General features: G+C 40.9%; 1 long non-coding RNA gene across 2 annotated transcripts in view; it reads left to right on the top strand.

The window, feature by feature from the left end:
* The window catches only part of LOC102201644 (uncharacterized), a 46498-nt gene extending 25572 nt beyond the window's left edge, over positions 1-20926 (top strand). The window contains exons 2-5 of one of the 2 annotated variants that reach the window (XR_312023.1): positions 5881-5942; positions 18316-18370; positions 19127-19197; positions 20145-20926. This is a non-coding gene — a long non-coding RNA (uncharacterized LOC102201644). The remainder of the gene's footprint in view (positions 1-5880; positions 5943-18315; positions 18371-19126; positions 19198-20144) is intronic. The other variant, XR_312022.1, reaches the window with a different exon arrangement.
* Positions 20927-21361: the final 435 nt, after the last annotated feature.

Raw genomic sequence — 21361 nt, 5'->3', positions numbered from 1 at the left:
AAACAGCCACAGTGGTGCCATGCCACCAGATCTATTCCTAAAACTAAAGGTAATAAGATAATTACTTATGGTAGAACTGATAGGACTGAACTTCTGTATCCTCCTCAGTGAAGCACAAACCTTGAGAATAAGCTGATAGATATCATGTAGGAAACAGTATCTTCATGTGGATACACTGTCTATACATCCAAGAAGTGACTGTTATCTACAGCGGAAACTTTATCTCAAACTTTTTAAACTGTGTTTCTAATGTGCACTGATAAGAGAGGTATTTGGGCCATTCCTCAGTCTAGGTAATATTGCTCAGCAGGACCGACACCTGATAATCATGCCAAGTGGGGGGAAAACCCAACAACCTGAAGCACATTTGAGTAAAGTTTTTAATTCAGAATATGTTAATCCATGTCAAAAGTCTCCCCTAATAAAATTCATACATGTTTTTCTCCTACAGAAAATATAATGAAAGAGATTATCATGCTGAAACAACAGTGTGATTTTGGCAGTAGATTTAAATAATAATATTAAAAAAGACAGAGACCATAAAAAGGCCATCTGAGAGTAATGTAGGTAACTTCCAAAATTAGCACATAAATTGTGAAAGAAAAAAGTAACCAGAAAAGCTTCTTCCTGATCTGAGATGTCAAAGGGATAAGTTGTAATATGACTGGAAATGAGGCTGAGAGGAGTGTAGTGGAACCGGACTTGATCAGGAGCTCTTTTACTCACAACAAGTGGTTTTGTTTGGCACTACCCCGTTGTTGACACTGCCAGGTTCTCATACTTATTTGATTGCTGTTGACAGACAGGACTGTGGTGACACTGTTTTACCATCGACTTAACCGGAATAATAGCCGAAATAATTTTAGATGTTCAAGAAAATTTCATCTTTGTCGCATTACAGAAACACATGTTCAGTAGATTATTGTTATTTTTTCTTGTGACACTAAAATACAGTACCTTGATATTTTCTCTAGACTCCACGTGATGGACAGTGTGGGAATGTTTTCCCAGACGTTCTTTTGTGTAATTGATGTGTTAGTCCTGCCACGTGAATGAGGAAATTGAGTATGGTTGTTTTTTGTTTTTTAATTGTTGCTTTTTGTTTCTTCTTTTTCCTTATGGCTCATCCTTGTATGGGCACTGAGGCACTGCCCCTTAGAGAAACAAAATTCTCTTGCCTATAATGAAGTGTCACAGGCTTTAACCATGGTCTTGTGGTGAAAGGCAGCGTGGGAAGTTTGTTGAACTTCCTGACCCCACACACCACCACAGCACATTGACCCTCATCACGTGATAAAGGAATGTTCCTCATCTTTTGTTTTAACATCCATGGCACTCATAGGGTTGAGAGCAATTTTGCATACTATAGAATGATCACTAGCTTGGCATTTTGCCTCCCCATTCTCCTCCGGCGTTATTATCAAACAGGATTTGTGGGCCGCTCTCTCCTGCATCTTTTAAATCACTTCAAGCGCTACTGAAGCCTTTTTCACCCAAAACGGGCACCAATCTAATGGCATCATTTGGGCCTGCACACATCAAGAGAATCAACCCCCTTTTTTTTCCATGCTTAAGGTTTTGTGAACCAGGGGAAAACAAAAGGCTGGCCCAGTGAAGCGCATCTCGCCCGGCCGGCTGAATAGAGGGGCCCCTTTCATGGCTGTTTATGAGCACCCCTCTTCAAAAACACACATACAAATCGCATCCAGTTCTCCCAGTGGCTCCTCTAATATGAGGGTGACAGCAGGAAAGAAAGGGGAAGGGACTGGAATCTAGTTCTGCCTCTTTCCACTTATTCTGTTCCAGTTGGTTAATTCCATCAACCAAAAAAATGTAAAGTTTTTGACATGTCACACATTTGTTAGGCATTGTTTCTCAATAAAAAAGAAAAAAAAAACAAGCAAACAAATAAACGAAGAAAATGCTAAAAATTATTTAACAGCTTTTTAGACAAATCAGCTGATTTCATGTGACATAAAGATACCAGATGAATTCCAACATCCTCTAAAATGTTTGGCAACCAATGAAGAGATGAGTAATATGCACTCTGTTACAGTAACAGTGTTCAGCACAGTCATCTGTAGTTTTGTTAAGAATCAAAATTGCATAATGAAGCTGAGTAATCATCCCCATTTGAAGTCGCATAATAAAAATACTAATAGCAGTAATAGCACTTTGGGTACGTCTGCTGAAAACACTGATAACAGACAGAAGAGATAAAAATTCAACATTACAAAATAGCCACTGACGTATCAAATTTCAGTGACATTCAATTTATCCTCTTTGTGGAAGTACAGCAAGTTTCATACATTAGAAATAATGTCCAGAGCAGATACTGTGTTCCTATTACACTTTGCGGATGTGTGCATTGACATGTACGTGGAGGAGGAGTGAGCTGTAGTGTCAAACACTTTTAATAAATTGAAGTCCTTCTGCAAGCTACCTTTTCTGCTCCATGTCAAATGTTGTTCAACAGGTAGGGTTTGATGGACAGGAGGAATGCGGGCTGAGGGATTTGTTTTGTAATGGCAGTCCATTCTCTGGGTGTTCTTGAGCAAATAGTGTGGCGCTATGTCCTGTTTTTACGGGTTTCACACGTCACTGTTCAAACTCTCAAACAAACTGATCCCCAAGAGTACATGGAAGAATGGAAGAGAGCAAACAGCGCTCTAATACTTCACCGCTCCGACCTTCTGCTAACTTGACATACACACAGACAAACATGCAGTCACACACACACATACAGCTTTTTACCTTTTGCTAAAGGATGTGAGTGTGACCCACCTGATTTTTCAGGACAGTCCCACTCATTCTTAACTTTAGCTGAATCCTTACATTCTCTCTAAACATTAAAACATATTATTTATTCTGTTTTTAGATTCCCCATTGTCTTCACGCAGGGAATTGTTTCTATTCATGCACAACAGGTCGTGCAATCTCTGTTGGTGGCTGCTGTGTGTCATGATTAAGCAGCAAACGAACGCCCCGGTTTGGCTCCGTGTGCCAGCCTAATTGAGTGCTACTTTAATGCGTTTGGGTCAAACGCACGGAAAATGGTGGGAATTCTGTGGGAAAGTTTGAGCACTCATAAAATGATGGATTTTTAAGCACTCCCTTTATTCCAACAAAATGTAATGAAACAGCCCAATGTGTTTTTTTATTAATGGCATGGAAAAAAGAAAAATAGGAAACATGTAGGGCTCCCTGCTTGGTGCTCCGTGCTGTGTGTCTCAGTCTGATTTAGTTTATACAAGCATTTGTTAAGCAGTCAGGCGTGTATGTGTCCGGACTTGTGTGTCACTGTTACACTAATGCCAAGCTCCCTGCCATGTTTTTCTTTTCTACAAACATAAAAGAATCAAACACCTACAGCTTCCATAGTTGCCTCTGCGATCCACTCTTTACTGTTCTTTTCTTTTGTGCTCGTTTTAAGTCTCTCTTTGATATAGCAGGCATTCCTTGGCAGTTGTGTAACATGATTTGGGGCAAAAGGAGAGAAAATGAGATAGAAAGAAGGCGAGAGAGAGGGAGAAAGAGAGAGAGGAGGGAAAATGGTTTGTCTTGCTGCGTTTCATGTCCTGCTGTGCGCTCATATTTCTCAGCCCACTTCACAGTTGTGGGGTAGCTGGCTTATCGTGGGGCTCCTCAGCTCTTTCCATCATGCGTGGCCTAACTTAATCTCTCTTGTGTACTGTAAACTGCACCTAATAACCCTGCACACGATTAAAGCAAACATCTTAATAATGGCCTGTCTCATTATCAGCTCGCATTGGGAAAACGAAAGGTTCACTCTTGCCTCTATAATGTGGCTCACAAATAATCCAGAGAACAAGGCAACCTGCTTAGTTAGTGTCTCAAAGAAAACCAAAAAAATAACCGCAAGCCTGACGTTTTAAACTGAATTATCTGCATTTTAAGTAAAGCAAATGTTGCTGATTAATCCTGTGCTTGAGCAACGTTTTCTGCACGTCATGCAGAGACCAGGAGTGAGATGCAGGATTGAATGAATTGTGTCACTCTAGAGGGTGCTGTTCGCTGAGGAAATGTGCTTTCCTCCCTTTTTTCCTTTCCTGCAGCTCACACTAAATTCTGTTCCTCCTGCTTTCTAAACGTGAAGTCTTAAACTTATCCGACAAGCGTAAAGAAGATCGTAATAGATACAACAACCCACATTTAGTGGATATTTTACGTATTGTATGTTTCAGATCGGACTCGACTCTAAAGGCAAAGGAAGGAAAGGATTTCGGGGGAAATAATAAGTCTTCGAGAGACTGTGTGGTATTGTGCTGCAAGGCATGTTTGACGCGATGTTAGGCCACGGTAATCCTTCTTTGTGTGTGTTCTCCTCACCTGTATGTCCCACACACAAATGCCCACAAGATGTTTACACAGGTTTCAAGCAGCCAACGAACGTGGAGAATGAGCTGCCAATCAGGCCTCCGCTGGCAGAGCGGAGACGGGGAAGAATGCGTCCGCGATGATGGTTACACCTGTGCTGTCAGTGATTTCCTGCGGTGGTATTGCAGGGTGTAATCCCTAACATCGCTTGTGTTTATGCTTGTGTTTTAGTTACAGCCTTGATACACACATGCTTTTGAGCTTAGATGGGACTTCTGCTTCATTTACTCCTCATCTTATCCCCGAGGGCATCCTCTGCAGCTCTGACACACACACAGGCTCATCTCCAGAATGTATACAGCAAACTCATGTATCCTCAGTCTCCTATTCACGTTAGATACACAAAACCAATATGCACAGAAACTGAAGACAGATGATTCTCTTTTTTTTTTTTATATATCTTTTTCTGTAAAGTTATGTAAAAGGCACATTTGTACTTTTACTTTGTTCTAAATATAGAAAGCAGGAAGCTATATTTTTTTGTTGTTTTTTGGCTTGCCTTATTTAACCGGATAATTTACAGGAAACGCTAAAGTGTGCCTGTTTTCTTATGTACTGAGTATTTGAGGAGGTCTTTTTTTGTTGTTTTATATGGTTTGTGTTTCGTCACGAGTGACGCCGGCTGTACCACTGAGGTCATGAATGGGCAGGACAAACTCTCAGTGCCAGCGACTGAACTCACTTTTTATTTTAGCAAATATGCTAAATTTAGAGCTCAGCCGCAGCCAAAAGTTTGTCCCAAACTCCCTGAATGACACACCTTTCGAGAAGTGACTCTTAACATCTGCTATGTTTATCATAATTACACTTTTTCCTCTTGTTTTCCTTCTATTCTCTCTTTTTTTTTCCTTCTCACAGACACAGTAAGTGTTGCTCTGTTTTTCATTTATAAGATTTGTTGGCTGCGTTATTACTGAGAGGATTCTAAAGGAAGGGCATGCTTCAGCTGTGTTTTTGAAAACACTGTGCTCTGACGTTAGTAGAAGTGAAGGACCAGTAAAAGGTCTGCTCTGTTAACACACCCTCTATACACCACTGCCCAGTGAAAGGCCTGTTGTAATAGTGGCATTTCAATCCTTCAAAGTCAAAGACAGCCAATTGGATAAATGAATTTTGGTTTGCCATTCTGGGGAACAGACCAAGTTGTGACAGTGCATAAAGTTACATATGAGAACTTCTGCTGAGTGAGACAGAACCCAACACTACGTAAAGTCTAGCCCAAAATAGGTGCAGCATTGAAGTCCTGTGGTTTGTCTGTATGATGTGACATTGATGAAATCCACCCATCGCTCATCTGTTATTTTTTACTCAGATCCATTATGGATGTGAGTCTGCGCCACTGCAGAGTGGGTAATGTTTGAAACCTGTTGAGTATTAGCTACTCTGTCACTGTTAAGGAGAGCGAAGTGTAAGCAATGTAATTGTACCGCATATTATCAAGGTGTGAACTGACATATTTCCTCTTCTGATTTGTCTTTACAGTGAAGGAATCCAAATTCTCGAGATGAGAGTACGACCTTTAATTGCATGCTAGCGATCTTCTGGTGAGTTTGTGTTTCCAAAGTCACTGCAGACTTTTTTGATGAGCTTGGGATGTTTTAGTTTTAGAGTCTTCTTCTCTAAACCATTGCAAATCAACCTTCCGTGAACTTAAAGTGTGCATGAGTGTTTTATTTGCCGCATTTGTGGCAAAATCTTCTGTAGCAAAGAGGATACATGCCAAAGACTTATGGTGTTACTGTGGTTTAGGCTTATAAAACTGACGTAACTCCTGCTTTTACTGTTGGCACAACAGTATAAGTAGCCAAGTGCTGTTAACCATTTAGCTTAGAATGACGAATAGAAACCGAATTTCCAGGGTGATGTTTGTTGTGGTGTCCTTAAAAGATTGTTCTCATCCTCAAAATGGCATCTTAACACAAGTCGTTTAATTACGCTACTTTAAAAGGGCACAACCATCAGTACCGTTTGTGACTGTACTGTAGCCCCCAGTACTCGGTGTGCCTCGCCACTATCCCACTTCCAATTAGGCCTCTTCACCCCCCCACCCCACACTGGTAGCCCCTATCCCTTACTCCCTCTTTCAGCTGGTCCACCCTCTGTCTGCCTGTCAGTGTGTCACCCCAGGGTAATGCTCCTCTCTCAGCCCCTTGGGGCCCTTTTGCCTCCAGGGCACTCCATGTTTGCCCAATCATTTGCGAGCCGGATACGGGGATGAATTGTTAACTACAGCAGGTCAGCCAGTGCCCTGCAGCCCCCCAGCCCTCTCTGCTCTCCCTCGACCTGCTGTTGACTCATCTCCATGGCAATGGGGCAGGAATTTCTTTTTTTTTTCTCATGTGTCTGCTGCCAGGCAGTTACCCGCCACCCTTTGCCACTACCGCTTCCTCTTCTCTTCAATCCCTTGGTCTCAGAGAAACCAATCAAAAGGCAGCTGGAGAGAGTCACGTGGTCAGGAAGTGTCAAGGGTGCCCACTGTGTAGCGTGGTGCTGTCTCTGGAGCTTGGCTCAACTAGGTTAGAAAGGCCTTAGAGACAAATAAGTGCCATTTGTTTAGTAGGATTTCCTGACACACAAAGCATGCAGATATTTTTTTTTAGATTCTTGCACAATAAAATGTACACTGTGCATGTCCTCTTACCAAAGGCATTGTGATGGCCCAAGTTAACACCATTTACCTCTGTTGATACAAATCTTGCATTCTTTCATGATACGGTGAGTTTGTCATTAAAAATGTTACATGTGACTATCACTGAGATGGTCCTTTAAAAGAAAATTCTGATGCTTTTTTCATTTAGTCATTGTGCAATCTAATTCCCATCATTGTCTCAGTATTGACGAGCTTAAGTGTGTGTTTGCCCCCACACATGTTATTAGCTTAGGGCAGGTGAATATTTGCCTAGCAGTCTCCCTGTATGAGATCAGTGTTTGCCTAGGGAATGTACCATGTCCGATTTGTCATGACACATATTGTTTAGCTCATCAAACTGGTCCCTTATGGCTGAGTTGCGTTGTGCCCTTTCAAGTGAGAAATGTCCTTTTTTGTGTTTTTTCCTCTTTGGTTCAGGACATGTTATTGGATTGTGTGACTTGGTGGAAAAGTATTAACGATGGCATATGAGTGAGAGGAGTCCACATCGCCGTTAAGAAAATGAATGCCAGTGTGAACATCACCCATTATCCTCCAGGCACATCCCGTAGATGCAGATGAACTCTGAGAGGAGCTGGCTCTCTCGCTTTGTGGTTGTGAGGAAGGCTCAGCAAACTCATTTCTCCCACTGCACTTGAGTGGTTAACCAGCCATTACCCATGGCATGTGCAGCTTTTCATTTAGTCCCAGAAAGTCTTAATCTACAATATTTACTACATCTTAAACAGCATATGTGTTTGCATTTAAAGTGTCATTGAGTAATGGTTCGGTGTTTTGTGGATGTCTGTTGAACAATGTCCATATTAGTCACTATTAGCCTGCAAGTATATTCGAATAGCTGTGCGCCTTTTGTGAGTCTGTGTGGCTGTTGTCCTGTGCCACTATCTGGGTGGTCCTTATGGCTGATTTGATGGTAATCCGCATGTCCCATAAATCAGTGTCCAGGGTTTGGCCGGGAGCTGATGCTGTGTTCCTCACTGGAGCAAGCAGCTTTAGGCACTAAACCGAGACCCCAGCTCCTGCCCTGCCCTGACCTGGCCACACGTCAGCTCTCCACACCACCTTTGGAAAATGGCCTCACTTCTGAGCACATATTAGCCACCAACATTATAAACTGTGTATCTGTATATTGTGATTTCAGTATTTCAAGTTCTCAAAATTTTTTGATCATGTATATTTTACTTTCTGTGAATTATTATAGAAAGTTTTTTATTTTCTTTACTAACATTACACTTGTTTGTTCTGACTCGTGGCTGACACAAAGTGACTCTGATAGGCTTCTAGAGCCATGCCCTCAGCTGAGATGCCTTATGAAAGAGCTAAGATTAAAGTCAAATCTCAGTCTTTGTAGGGCCTACACTTCTCTCAGAGAATGAGGAGGGAGGGTAAAGGCCCGTCCGGCTGTCTGGCTTGCATACAGCTCTCTACTGAGCTTTTATCTAGGGAGATTGCTTGCAGCTCTGTCCAGACCCGACTCCTAGGGAGTGCACAGTCCTGAGACCTGTGGCATTAATAAAGATAATGCTGTTTGGAATAATAACAGTCAATTCTACTCAAGACAAACAACAGACACAAGTGGGCATAATACAAAAGAAACCTAGATGAAAGGCTGGTAGGTAGGTCCATGCACCTCTCTGGCTCTCTTGTGGGAACTGATGGAGCCTATATCAGTATGCTCAAATACAAACAGCACTGAGTGGGACCCTATATCAATTTTGACGCTTGGTGCCATGAGGCAGAAACACAATTTGTTCTTTTGTCTGCCAAGATCACAGAGGGAGAATGGTGACTTGTCTTTCCTTTCATTTGTTTCCCTCTCGCTCAACTCCTTTTCATTCTCTCTATTCTTGCTTTCAGTGAGTACAATTTAGTTTGATGAGCAGGTGGTCTTTTTTTGAATCTTACAGTGCTTTGGGCTCCCACCTCTGGCGTGTGGGGCTTTCAGTTGGAGTTAGTCATGTAGGCCAGAATTAGAAGGGTGGAGGAGAAGGAGGAGAAATAGGTCCAGTGTCTTGGTATTGGCAACCTTAGCACCCTGCAGTCAGAACCATGCAGTGTGCAGATTGAAAGAGTTATTTTGTTACTTAAGCTTTCAGCCGCACCCCAGATGGCTTTTGTGCTGGCCAGGGACATACTTGGGGACAAGGTTAAAGTGACAGAGTCCTTTAGGCCCGTTGAGTCCCTGGGCACAGCAGGTAAAGCACTGTGGACGAGACAATGAAAGCACCGCCTGCTCTGCACTTTTCTGTCTTGAATCTTAACACTGAACCAAAAGAAAATAGGTGGTTTCGAGCAAAGGGAAACTTTTACTTCTCACCACACCCACAAAAAACACACATGTACACTGCATGAAGGTGAGATTCAGTACTTTCACTGCTTTACCTTTGAGCTCATGTTTCATCACACAGATACTATTTACTCAGCTCTGTTACTACTTAAAGGAATTCATGGTCAGTCACAGTATCTATCAGACATGATTTTGCCATAACCTCCATGGTGACACCTCGACATGCGAACGGTTTTGTGTCAATCATCCTGAACAAAATACAGTGCTCAGCTGTCTACTACTTCTAACTATATTTATTTTTGTTATATTTTAACAAAGAAAAACAAACATGCTCATATTTAAGGAACTTGGAAACTAGTTCAGTCGCTCTTCTGAACCACCGCTTGTGATGTTGAACTCCATGTGGTCGCAGTTACCTATTTAACTAGTACACGACTTGGGAAAAAAGTCTATTTAATTGCATTGTCTGTGTATCTACTGAATTTTTGTATTGCTGATTGCATGCTAACTAATTCAGCCATAATGCTATGACAAACTTGTCATTTAAGTGTCTAAATATGCGACCGTCACTAGAGATGGTCAAGGCTAAATCATATCCCCACAGAATATGGCTATCATGAAGGTAGTGTCAGAGTGAGTAATGAAGTGGTAATAATATGGTGAGAATGTCGTGCTTTGGTCCTTGAAGTCAGATCTGTAAATCAAACTGAGAGGAGTGATTTGGTCATACTGATCTGTTAGCCATTCTCGGTTTGTCCCCCAAGTGTTTATCATAGAGCTTTCACAAGTGGCCACTTCTGCTTGCACTGATAAACAGCACGGATTGGATCCAGACCCTGCTGGGTTATAGCTGGAGCCCTTGGGCTTGTAACCACACAGACTGAGAATGTTAGTCATTTGTTTATTATTGGCAATATTTGCCTGCTCCTAATCTTTGGCTGGATTAGCCAGATTAGGTGATTCTTATCCTACCTTTTTCCACTTTGGCATTTAGGGACATTTACATTTTGCATGTTTTGCTAATGGCTGCACTGACAACATGCGCATGCATAGACATGCTTTTAGGCTTGTGCACTAATGCGCGAATGTGTGTTTAAGTAAATGCTATTGCACATGTATCGCTGAAGGATGTTTGTAATCAAGAGTTTGACTGATACCCCTCTAACTTCTTCTTTATTGGAGGAATCAGGGTCTGTAGGAAAACTATTGCTGTGGCTGATATTTTATCCCATGCCAGGTCATCTTTGTGGTCAATGCTTGGAGCTGAAGGAGTGTTTGGATCTAGCAATTTAGGGCTCCAGAAAATATTTTTTGTCATTTATTTTTTTCAAACAGAAACACTCGCAAGAGCCCTGTAGGAAACAATTAATCAAAGAAGCTGAATGTCAGTGCGGCGTCACTGGAATCGGAAATTAGTGATGTCATGAAGATGGAGAAAGTGGTCAGAATGGCGATTTTATGCCAGTTATGTGTGCCGTGAAACTACTGGCCGAGAGTCACCTGGATCAGAAAGGGAATAGGGTTTACTGAAATGAGCTAGCTTGTTTAGTATGACCTTTACAGAGCTGATCCCAAACACTACATAAATCTGTTTCCAGTTTCAAAACACAACCACGCACATGCTCATTAACATGCCGTACTGCTTCACCCAAACAGTGTTTTTGTGGGTGAGAAAGTCCTGCAAATCTGCACAAACGCCCAGCACATAATTCACGCTCCTCAAATTCCCCCACAAACATGCACAGAAGCATGCACCACTGCTGCAAGATGGGCAGACATATAGGAAGTTTGTGTCTATGCGTACGAGTGTGAATTTTGAGGTCAAAAGTGTAAGAATGATGGTTTGGAGTAGTCAAGTTGGGTGAGAATCTGATCTCACAGGGCGGAGGAGTACAGTAAGTCACTAGATTTATGTTAAAACTGCTGCTTTCTGGATGTTTAAGGCATGTCAGACTTCATTAGTTTCTAAGTACATTATTAGTCTCTTTTTTTATTACTTTTGTCTCTTTAGGTAATTTTCAGGGAAATAATCTTGCATTTAAGGATGTTATGATAGTTCTATATAGCCAGGGATAAATGCTCTTCTTATAATATAAGAAGATAATTATATAAGGTTATATAAATGTATAAGGTTCTCAAAAAAATGTTAGTGTGTGATTTGTCATTACTGAGCTCTTGACGTTTCTGTTTAAAGTCTTGTTTAAAGCGAGTTGTATTTTAGAGCCATCAAGTCTATAGTGAGTCACCGCCGCTGAAATTTGGTAAAGTCTCAAAGATTAAAAATCCCTCGGACGTTTTGATAGAGATGCTAATATTGGGTGTGATTGACAAAATGAATGTTCAACCCTCCTTCAGCATCCCTTCTGACCCACCACAGAAAAGTCTCTTTACTTGCTGCACATGTAAGCTCTTCAGCTGAAGCAGTCACAGCTGAGCTTCATGGGGTGTTAGTTAATTGGCAGTTTTTGGTATGTGCAGATATGCTTCACTATGCATATCTTCCTTAATGTGCCCACCACTATTTGCTTTTTTTTAAAGTGTCCTTTAATTGGCTGCACAGTCACAGTCTCCTGCTTTAACTCTCCCCTGTGGAACCTAAATGTGGCCTGTTTGACCTCGAGGCCTCGGGGTGAGAACCTTGTATTTGCAAGCTTTAACCATCTGCTACTTACAGTTTTTTCCCTCATTTCTCCTCTTTCCCTCTGTTTCTGCTTCCAGTGTGAGTTGGCGATCTCTTTTTCATCGATGCAGCATTGGGTCACTGAAAATAAAATCCGCTCTGTTTCAACGCCTTCCCATAACCCTGAACTATTCTGTTTTTTGTGTGTGTGTGTGTGTTACTCCATCGGCCATAGTTAGGCTATGCTGTCAACATGGTAACATGTCTGCCTCCTTAGACGCCAAAAAAGGCCCCAATGTTGGACTCTAGAGGATCAGTGCTAGATCTGACCATGCATTCTCCCTACACACCAGTCACTTTTAACTGGCTGTATCAGCAATACTCAAAGACCTGAGAGTACTCTGATCCCACCATGGGGTGTATAGCTGTGGCTCCGGCTGTGCTACACTTTAATCCCCTTTCCTTTCAACCACAATGGGAAACATGTGCTTACTCTGTGTAGGGTACAGGCCCACCATGGGAGAAGCTGTTTACCTTTGCTCCAAAACTAACATTTCATGGATCTTGTGACAATTCTTGGTCACTGCACGTTCTGGTTTAAAAGGGTCGTAGAAGGTGACACTTTCATCTGAGACTAGATGAATCTTTACCGCTGCTGCTTCTGAATAAAACTGTTTCCTCACTTCACACCTTGTAAAACTTGACACACATTTTTGTCCAAGTATGCATGGATAAAGGGAAGAGTTCAAGGCCAGGTTTGGAAAACAAAATGACATAAGGTACATTTGAATGAGCAAGGGGTGCAGCACGTTTGCTTGATTCACACTTTCCCAGTCGTAGGCCTCGATTTCGATCTTTGTCTAACATTCTTCAAGTGCAGTGTATGATGGTTAATTAATGGCACAGCAAGTGGGAGTTCCCACTCAAACCTCCAAAAAGGGGGGTTTTGCACACCCTTAGAACTGAATATGTCTTATTTTAGAACCACCTGAACTTCATTATCCCCTAAGTTTCCATGTGGGTCAGTAACACCAATATAACACAGATTTTTGTACTTTCTTGCTACTTGGTGAGATAAAAACTATATCCAAACACCAACCTAATCCACCATGTGGACATTTTCATTAACCTAAAGCTAAGGTCATGACCCATGTCACCAAAGTTCGGTCCCAGTTCTGGTGATGAATGGTTTATGTGCTGCCAGAAAACTTCAACAGAAAGATTCAGAGGTGTAAAACAGAAACAAGTTACCATATGTCACGCTGGAGGGCAGGAAATAAACTCCAGATGAAGACACTACATTGTGGTTTATTTTGCTTATGTGTGTGGGTGTGCACATACTGTAATGTAAGTGAACTGTAGGACTGTCTTTTGAGTTGCACAGCACACAGCATCTCCATTTCAACCAATCTATTCTAATTGTAGGATCATAACAGGTTTTTTATTGATCTATTGGTCTATGACTTTATCAAATATCCTAAATATCTAAAATAATGACAGCTATCATCACAAGTTATAATGTGGAACACTGCTCGTTTTCTTATTCTAAATATTACAGATAAAACCATAAGACATGAGAAATTCAACTGGCAACTCAGTGGCTAAGACTGTTTTGATCAATGTCTTGCACCATATTGCAGCTGTTTAGACACTGGACCTCTTACATAGCAGATACTAGATACCCTTCACCTTCATTTGTTCTGTTATAACAAAAATAAAGCATATGGTTGTAGAGAATAATTTCTTGTGTTGTTACCTTGCCTTAGATACAGGGATAAATCAGCTTTTTTGATAAATTACTATTACTATTACTTGATTGACATGATTTGGATTGTTGAAGCTAATAAGGTTTGTGTCATATATTAAATATTTGTATCGTTTATTTTAATTTTTGGGCAACGCAACCAGAGCTTCCAGTTCAATAGCTTTTTGTGGGCATTATGCTATCTCAATTTACATTGACTCTAATCTGAGGCTTTGGTGACCAATTCTAAACTTCTGACTGGTGGCACTGTGTGATTTAGACACTGGCCTCCACAGGTGTGGCAAGTGATCTGAGGGATGAGTGAATTCTTCCTGAGTAATGGTAGCCATGATTTGCTCCCCATGTTGCCCTGCTCAAATCTTCCCCTTCCTGTTGTCTTATCTGAGCATCCAGTGCAACCTAAACCAGGGTGCGGTGCCTCTGTTCCTCCATTCCCTGTGCAGCCGGTCCCCATTGCTGGTTTTCTCAAATGTCACTGTGAAGAGAGAATGACCCAGTTGAGTTGGACTGACTGACAGAGTCCTGACACCCCATTGTAGGCACCCTGTCTCAACCTGCCACCCACAGCTTCCCACCTTCTGACCTTTGTGGCACCAAGGGCAAAACAGGCAAAGGCATTCAGCTATGCAGTAGATCCACGAAGAACTTTCTTTGTTTTTATAATGGAAATTGAAAAGCATTGATTCTTCTTCCAGACTCAAAAGTAATTTAGATTTCCTTAAAACATTTTTAAAGACGTAAGTGGTAAGTGGTAGTGGACGGAGAGTAGATTAAAAAAGTAGAGACTTAACATAGATTGTGTAGAGACAATTTATACTTCTCCAACTGTCTGGATTTGATTAAGCCAAACAGTCCACCAGCATCAAGCCAAGCATCCTCTTTAACACTGTAACTTAAAAAAAAACTGCAAATAGTTACGAATCTGACCACTGAAGCTAAAATGCACAAAGATGTTAGATGTGTTCAGCAGCGTATCATAGAACCAAGCAGTCATTAAGGATATGCACACTGTGTATAATAACTTTGCCACACCGTGCTTATTTATGTGCTAACCCAAACTTCATTACTCCATAGAATAATAAGGCTTGTTTAAAGTAAAATCATTGACCAAAGCCAAATTGACACTTACTTAAGCTTGATAAACTGTTATTTTCCTGGCTTAATTCTCTGGTGCATGGTAACTTGAATAGGATTTGAATCATTTGTGAATCATCTATCATTTGCATTCCTGCCAAATACGCTATAAACATGTTTCCGCATGTGTTCATTCCATAGCTGATCTGCCAAACAGCAGTCGAAGGCTGCTGAAAGAAGGCTTATCTCACAGCCTTCTATGAAAATATATATATTTCTTTTTTATGGAATGTGGAATCAAAGGAATCTGCGATAAATTAACTGGATATTGCATTTTTTTTAAATGATTATTTTGGCCAATGTCCGATGCTGTCAATTTTTTTTGTTCATTCACAAAGACAGGAAGTTTTGTGGGGAAAAATCTGATTAACTGAGTGCGTGTGTGTGTGGGTGTTTTTGTGTGTTTGTGTCTGAGTATAGCCACCAAACTTTGAATGTGTGTGTAGACTTGCAGACCTTAGCTCAGCTCGGAGATGTAATCTGATTTGCAGAAAGGAACGGGTCGTTTCACATGACTGGTTTAAAGGACCGCTGGCGCAAGGTTGTGCCAGTGTCCCTGACTGATTTGTGTGTGTGTGTGTATGGATATATGTACTTCAATACTTGTGTGTATACACCTACAAGTATTAATTTGTTTTCACAAAGTGCAACGCAGACATGTGATCATTTGCTACTATAGGCTTGCCTCCACTAGAAAAAGAGAGGTGTTGAAGTTTGCAATGTGGTCAAACACACCAGAGTTTTGCTTTTATTCCGTTGTTCTTCGGTTTAAACACGGTTTATTTGCAGAAATAAAGCCACCACTAATTAACAGTCAATTACACATCTGGAAAAAAGCAAAGCTCTGCTACAGACTCGGATGAAGGTTTTGTTTGCAGCTTTCTGTTTACACATCTCTTATAATCAGAGCTTTATTTTGAACTAATGGACCATCAGAAATTATATCAAATAATTGAAATCATCCTGTAGCCTGAGCCCTTTTTACAAGACTGCTAGGATTAAAATCCCCTTAAAGCTTCCCCTATGAATCTGCTGGGTTGTTTTTTTTTTTACATAAATAGAAAAAAAATGTTTATTGACGTTTTTGTGGTCGAGATTCTCAGATGGGTTTTTTTTTTTTTGAGCTGGAAGAGGTCCATCATGTGATTTTCATTGGAGAGTGGCCGGAGGAGACGACCACAATAAAAACAAGTGAGCGTGCATGAGCGTGTGTTTGTGTGTCATCTGGCCTTGTTAATAACTGCAGGTTGTTTTCCATCTCGAGGTCGTCAACTGCGGTCATGGCATACACAAATGGAAGAGAGGAGGCCCTAGGAGGTGATATCAATGAGTGCTCCTGGGAGTGTCGTGTAAATGCATGCACAGGTCTTGTGAGTTTCTTAGTAATTGTGCTTCTGAGAGTTTGTGAGAGTTGCAAGTGTGTGTGAAAGTGCTGTTGCTTGAAAGTGTTTTCCTGTGTGTGGAGAACTCATAAGCAGGATGATGTAGCAAGCAGGAAGCTCTGATCCCAATAGGCGTGTCAGCAGGAGTAGTTTTTCATAAGGTAGTAATCTGACCAGACAAAGGGGTGTCCAATATTAAAGAGAGCCCCTACCCCTGAGCTAATCAAGACCTGACCAACCCTTCTGCTGGCTCACCAACTCTCTAAACATTACCTCATCTGGAGGCTTAGCCTAGCCACATGCAGCTCCAGTCTGCTGGTGTACATGATAACTCACTTAGCACAGTATGATAGCTAGAAAAAAACGGAAATATAAGAAAGGATATAAAAGAAATGGGACCAGCACACAACTACCTATGGTGCCTAGTGCCAGGGAAAGGTATTTTAAAAGGCAGAGGAAAGAAAGAATCATTTTACCATGTCCTCCAGAAACTCTGGGAAGCAATTTGCCGGTATTCAGTTTCTCTCCCCACCGTCCTGTTATTGCTGTTTTCCCCTCAACTCTTGGAGCCTTCAACCTGAAAAGGAGAGTTTTTTTAGTTTAGGCTTTGTGTCACTTGGAAACAGTGCCTTTGTTGCCAAGGCAACAGTTCTGGGACAATGAAACTCAGAAGCAGAGAGCGCCTTTGTCTTGGAATGGATGAAGAGTGACCGACGCTGTCTTTGGTCCAGCCTCTTAACGTGTTTGCATGTGCTGTAGAAACCTGCAAGAGTCTTGATTCAGTATCTACCTGAACCTCTTGACCTCATAAAATAAAACCAGCACACCAAATAAATTTTAAATGTTACAATGGAAAAGCTACTTTTGCTACTTAAATTTTCCTGGGATGCCAGGTTTTGCAGAGCTCCCCTGAAACCCTAGATTTACACTAAGCAAAGATGAAATGTAGATCTCAGTTTCTAATCCGGATTTGACTTTTTTTAGTTTCTGCGAAAGTACTGCTTTCACTTATTTTTATATACAGTCATGCATATATGAGTCATTTTCTGCTTTTGTTCTTTTTCATATGGTTAACTTCTACATGTACAACATGCTCACAAATTTCAGTTATTAGAGCTAACAAACGATAGTGCCCATAGACTCCATATAAAAGAGGCTTTGGCTTACCATGTTAAATTTCTTGAGCTTAAAGTTGCTATGTTTAGGCCAGAGAGTAATTCTGAGCTATTAGTTATCAGCTAATGCTAGCAAGCTAGGATAGCAAGCTACATCTGTCAGCTGTATGGGTCCATTTCACAGACAGAGATATCAGAGGTGTACTGGGGTTTCACTCACAGGCAGTGGAGCAAAGAGCAAAACTCTGTGCACAGATTGTGCAAACTCATAGCAGGATATTATTTCTCCCATTCAGTGAATTAGCAGAGGTAAAGACTAGAAAACCGGTACTGCCTTTAGCTGCCTATGCCAGCTGCTTAACCCTGAACATGCTATTAAAAAAAAAAAAAAAAACTTCTACATACTGCAGCTTTTTTGGCTCTAATTTGAAATATAATTTTGCATGAGTAAGTGGGACTTTCCCTAAATGAGTCAAGTCACTTATGATCTGTATGTCTGTGAGAGACCTGTTGTTTTTACAGACACTGGAGAGGAAGCAAGTTGTCTTATGTACTATTCATTTATTTTAAAAAGATAAAGTGCACATGGCCTGTAATTCTTATTGTACTGTTGTTTCCTTCTCTCTGTTTTTTCTTGTTATAATATTTAGAGGCCAAAATGGGAAACCATATAATTAATTATAGGAATATTAACATAATCCAAATCAGTTCAAGCAAGTGTACTAAATGATTTCATTTTAACACCCAACAAGACTCAGATTATACAACACTGCGGGTTAATCTTGTGGCATCTGTAAATCAAGGGAACATTTGGCATTACTCATTTACAGTTATCAAAGTTTCTTAATACAAGTTTGGGCAGTGTTGGTCGAGATAAAATATGGCTCCAGTTTTTTTTTTCTTTTGTCTTATATGTGCACCTCTCTCTGAATCACTTTATTTCGCCATTCTTTATCTTTTTCAGATGATCACCAAGAAGGGGCTGAGTAATGGAAACATGACCTCAAGAGATTCAACAGGTAAGATTCTGTCTTTTGTTTGATCTTAAAGCCTAGGAGTACGTGATTACACACAGTGTCGTCTTATGAGGAGCAGCGACCGTTGCTATAAACAACCACAGTATGGTATGTTGACTAAATAAACAGAGGAAGAAGTGGTAGTTCACATATATGAGAGATGTGATCAGGGTGGTGCCACTGGATTCATGCCCGTGTTCTTGCTGTTTTTTTTTATTGTGTAACCCAAGTCATGACAGCACAGTAAAGAATGCAGGGACACAGAGATATCACTTCAAACACAACTTCTCTCAGGAGCCTCAGATCCTTTCAGTGGAACTGAATGAAGATATGCTTTGATGGCCCACCACAGAGTCGGTGGCTTTCAAAGAAACCTGTTGATGGGATTGCACAGTGCACCCAGCCAACTGAATGAGTGGTACTGTATTTGTGCCTCTCAGGATACTCCTGGGTGTTCTCATTGGAGGTCAGATCTGCTTGACCTCAACATGAGTAGTCATTTTCTGTAGATTTTTTGGCTTGCCTTATCTTTTTTTTTTCTTCCCTTCCATCTTGTTCTCTCACCAAATGGAGAACTGTGTATGGATGGCAGGGTGCCAGCAGACAGGTACAGTAGATGTGCTGATGAGGGATGGTGATAGGGGCAGGCCTCAGTTGCAGCCTCGGGCAGAGAGAGACATACACAGGCAGGCGTAGACTCAGAGGCAGGTTGAAACCTGGTGCTGTATGCTGATGTTTCTCTGCTTGGCTGTGCTCCAGGGTGAGGCATGTGAGAGAAACGTGGGAAGGGAAAATCCAGAATGGAGGCCAGAAGAGATGCACAAAGTCAGGTAAAGGAAATCTGTCCTCCTTTGCCTGATTTTCAAAACTAAAACCACAATCAAAAAAAGAAGGGTAGCTAAGAATGTGTAGTGGTAACAAAAAGTGAGAGCGGGAATAGGCGCATGAAGAAAGAGTACAAGAATGAGGCTATACTGTACGCTGATGGAACGTGACTACTCACAGGTAAACCAACTCAGAGGTGCAGACAAGCAGAAAGAAGATAGGAAACATTGATAGATGACTGCTTATCCTCTGACATGTTCCTTCCCCGGGCAAAGAACAAGCGGGGCAGGCCCGTCCTGCCACTTTTCTGCCATAAAACATGCAGGGTTGAGTGGGTGGTAGACAACGTCATGTCATTTTGTGGAGGGTAAAGCAAAGCCTGGGTTGTCAGGAGAGCACCTCTGTGTATTATGTCATCTTAAAAGCAGATGTTGAAGCCAGATTAGATGAGAATTCAGAAAATAATTCAGCTGTTCAGCTGCTTATTAAGCAATTTGCTTATATTTCTATCTTTAGTCTTAAAGATGGACTTATCTTTCTTTTCTTTAATGAAAAATAGTTAGCTTCATTTGCATGATTACCTGGCCTGGTACGCTGTATCCAACAAAGGCATCTGGAGTTAGCCAACACACCATAATGTGATAATGAGGCTGTGGGTAATTCTTCTTCTCAGGCCCATTTCTTTTGTCAGCAGTTTTTTGAAAAGAGCCAGTTCTGTTCTGCTAAAGTAATCAGCTGCGCAGTAGTTGATCAGTTTTGATGTTTTATTAATTTAATAATTATTTGACGTAACTTTAAAAAACGTTGACTCAACATTTTAAGCAAAACATCGTTATAAAGGATCCAATACTTATCTTTTTTTTTCTTAAGCGTGGGTATGAGAAATGTCTCAATATTCAAGTAAGTGGTTTTGGGCTCCAGTCAGTCATTAGTTTCTGTATTATGTTTCCAGGATCATACTAAATCCCGGTTTGGACTGTTGGACCAGCATCCTCTGAAGCAGATGTTTGCTCCTGGCAAGGCTGCCGACAACATGAGCTCCAACACTGGCAATCTAGCTCTCAGGATTCAGTGAGCAGCGTGAGCTTGGAGGAGCTATGACATAAACGCAGCAGGACGGTGAATCGCGTTTTGCTGCTCAGACATCATGGAACAGATCAGTCAGCCCCATCTGGAGAAGTGCTCTATAGAAGAGTCATATATTTACCATAGTTACTTTGATGGATACAGCATGTTGTTTGACTTTATTTTTCCAATTGATTTTAATAGAAATGATAATTTCCCGCCATCTATGTATCTTCTCTTGTTTTGCAGATTTTAATTACAGTGTCGCTCATTCAGTAACTTCAGCATTTACTGTGTAATTTTTGTCAATTTTTGTAATGTGACTGTTTTCAAAGTGGCTCTTCTAAAACTGCATAAGAACGTTTATCCAGGGAGGAGCACAAAAAATGTCTCCTACTGTGTATAAAGACTTAATGCACATGTGATTGAGATTAATCAGACGAATCACTCAGTCAGTGGATATGTGATTTTCATCTTCGACAAAGAAGCCATTGTCATTAATGTAAAACCATGAATTGTCCTTCTTACGCTGTATTTTATTGTGACACATTGGCAGCTTCTGCTAATTTCAGTTAATAATCCTGTCAAGCAGTTTATTCTCATTATGATTTATGACTCCATAGCTTTTGTTGTTTTTGTTAAGCCCTGTTAGCAGAAATTAAAAGGTGTATCCAAGCTGCTGTTTGTTTGTGTTGTCATTCCAGATACATGAGATAAATGGTTGGATGTTTCAGTGGTGTTCATTGTTACGGTTATTCATGCTGGCTTCCTTACTAGTTAGGCCAGTATGTGCTAGTCTAGCATTTGAGGAATAAATGGGGTGTTATCTTTTTTTTTTTTCTTCAAAGGAAGACAAGGTAAAGGTGAACTTTACAGTAAAAATGTAATATGTTACATTTAAACTGAAACAGTGATTTTTAATAGTTTTACTGGCAATCGCAACATACTGAATGTATATTTTTGGTTGATGTTACAATGTAATGTGTAAATGCATCACTTACTATAATCACAAAAAAATTGTAGAAGTAACAGTAAAAAGATGACATCATTTTGCTGAGTTTACACTCTACAAACGTGTCACGTATGATGTTGATGGAGAAGTGC

Source organism: Pundamilia nyererei, unplaced genomic scaffold (assembly GCF_000239375.1).
Source record: "Pundamilia nyererei isolate P.nyererei 1_Seehausen unplaced genomic scaffold, PunNye1.0 scaffold00142, whole genome shotgun sequence".
Taxonomy (NCBI): Eukaryota; Metazoa; Chordata; class Actinopteri; order Cichliformes; family Cichlidae; genus Pundamilia; species Pundamilia nyererei.
This window is presented reverse-complemented; position numbering and strand designations above follow the sequence as displayed.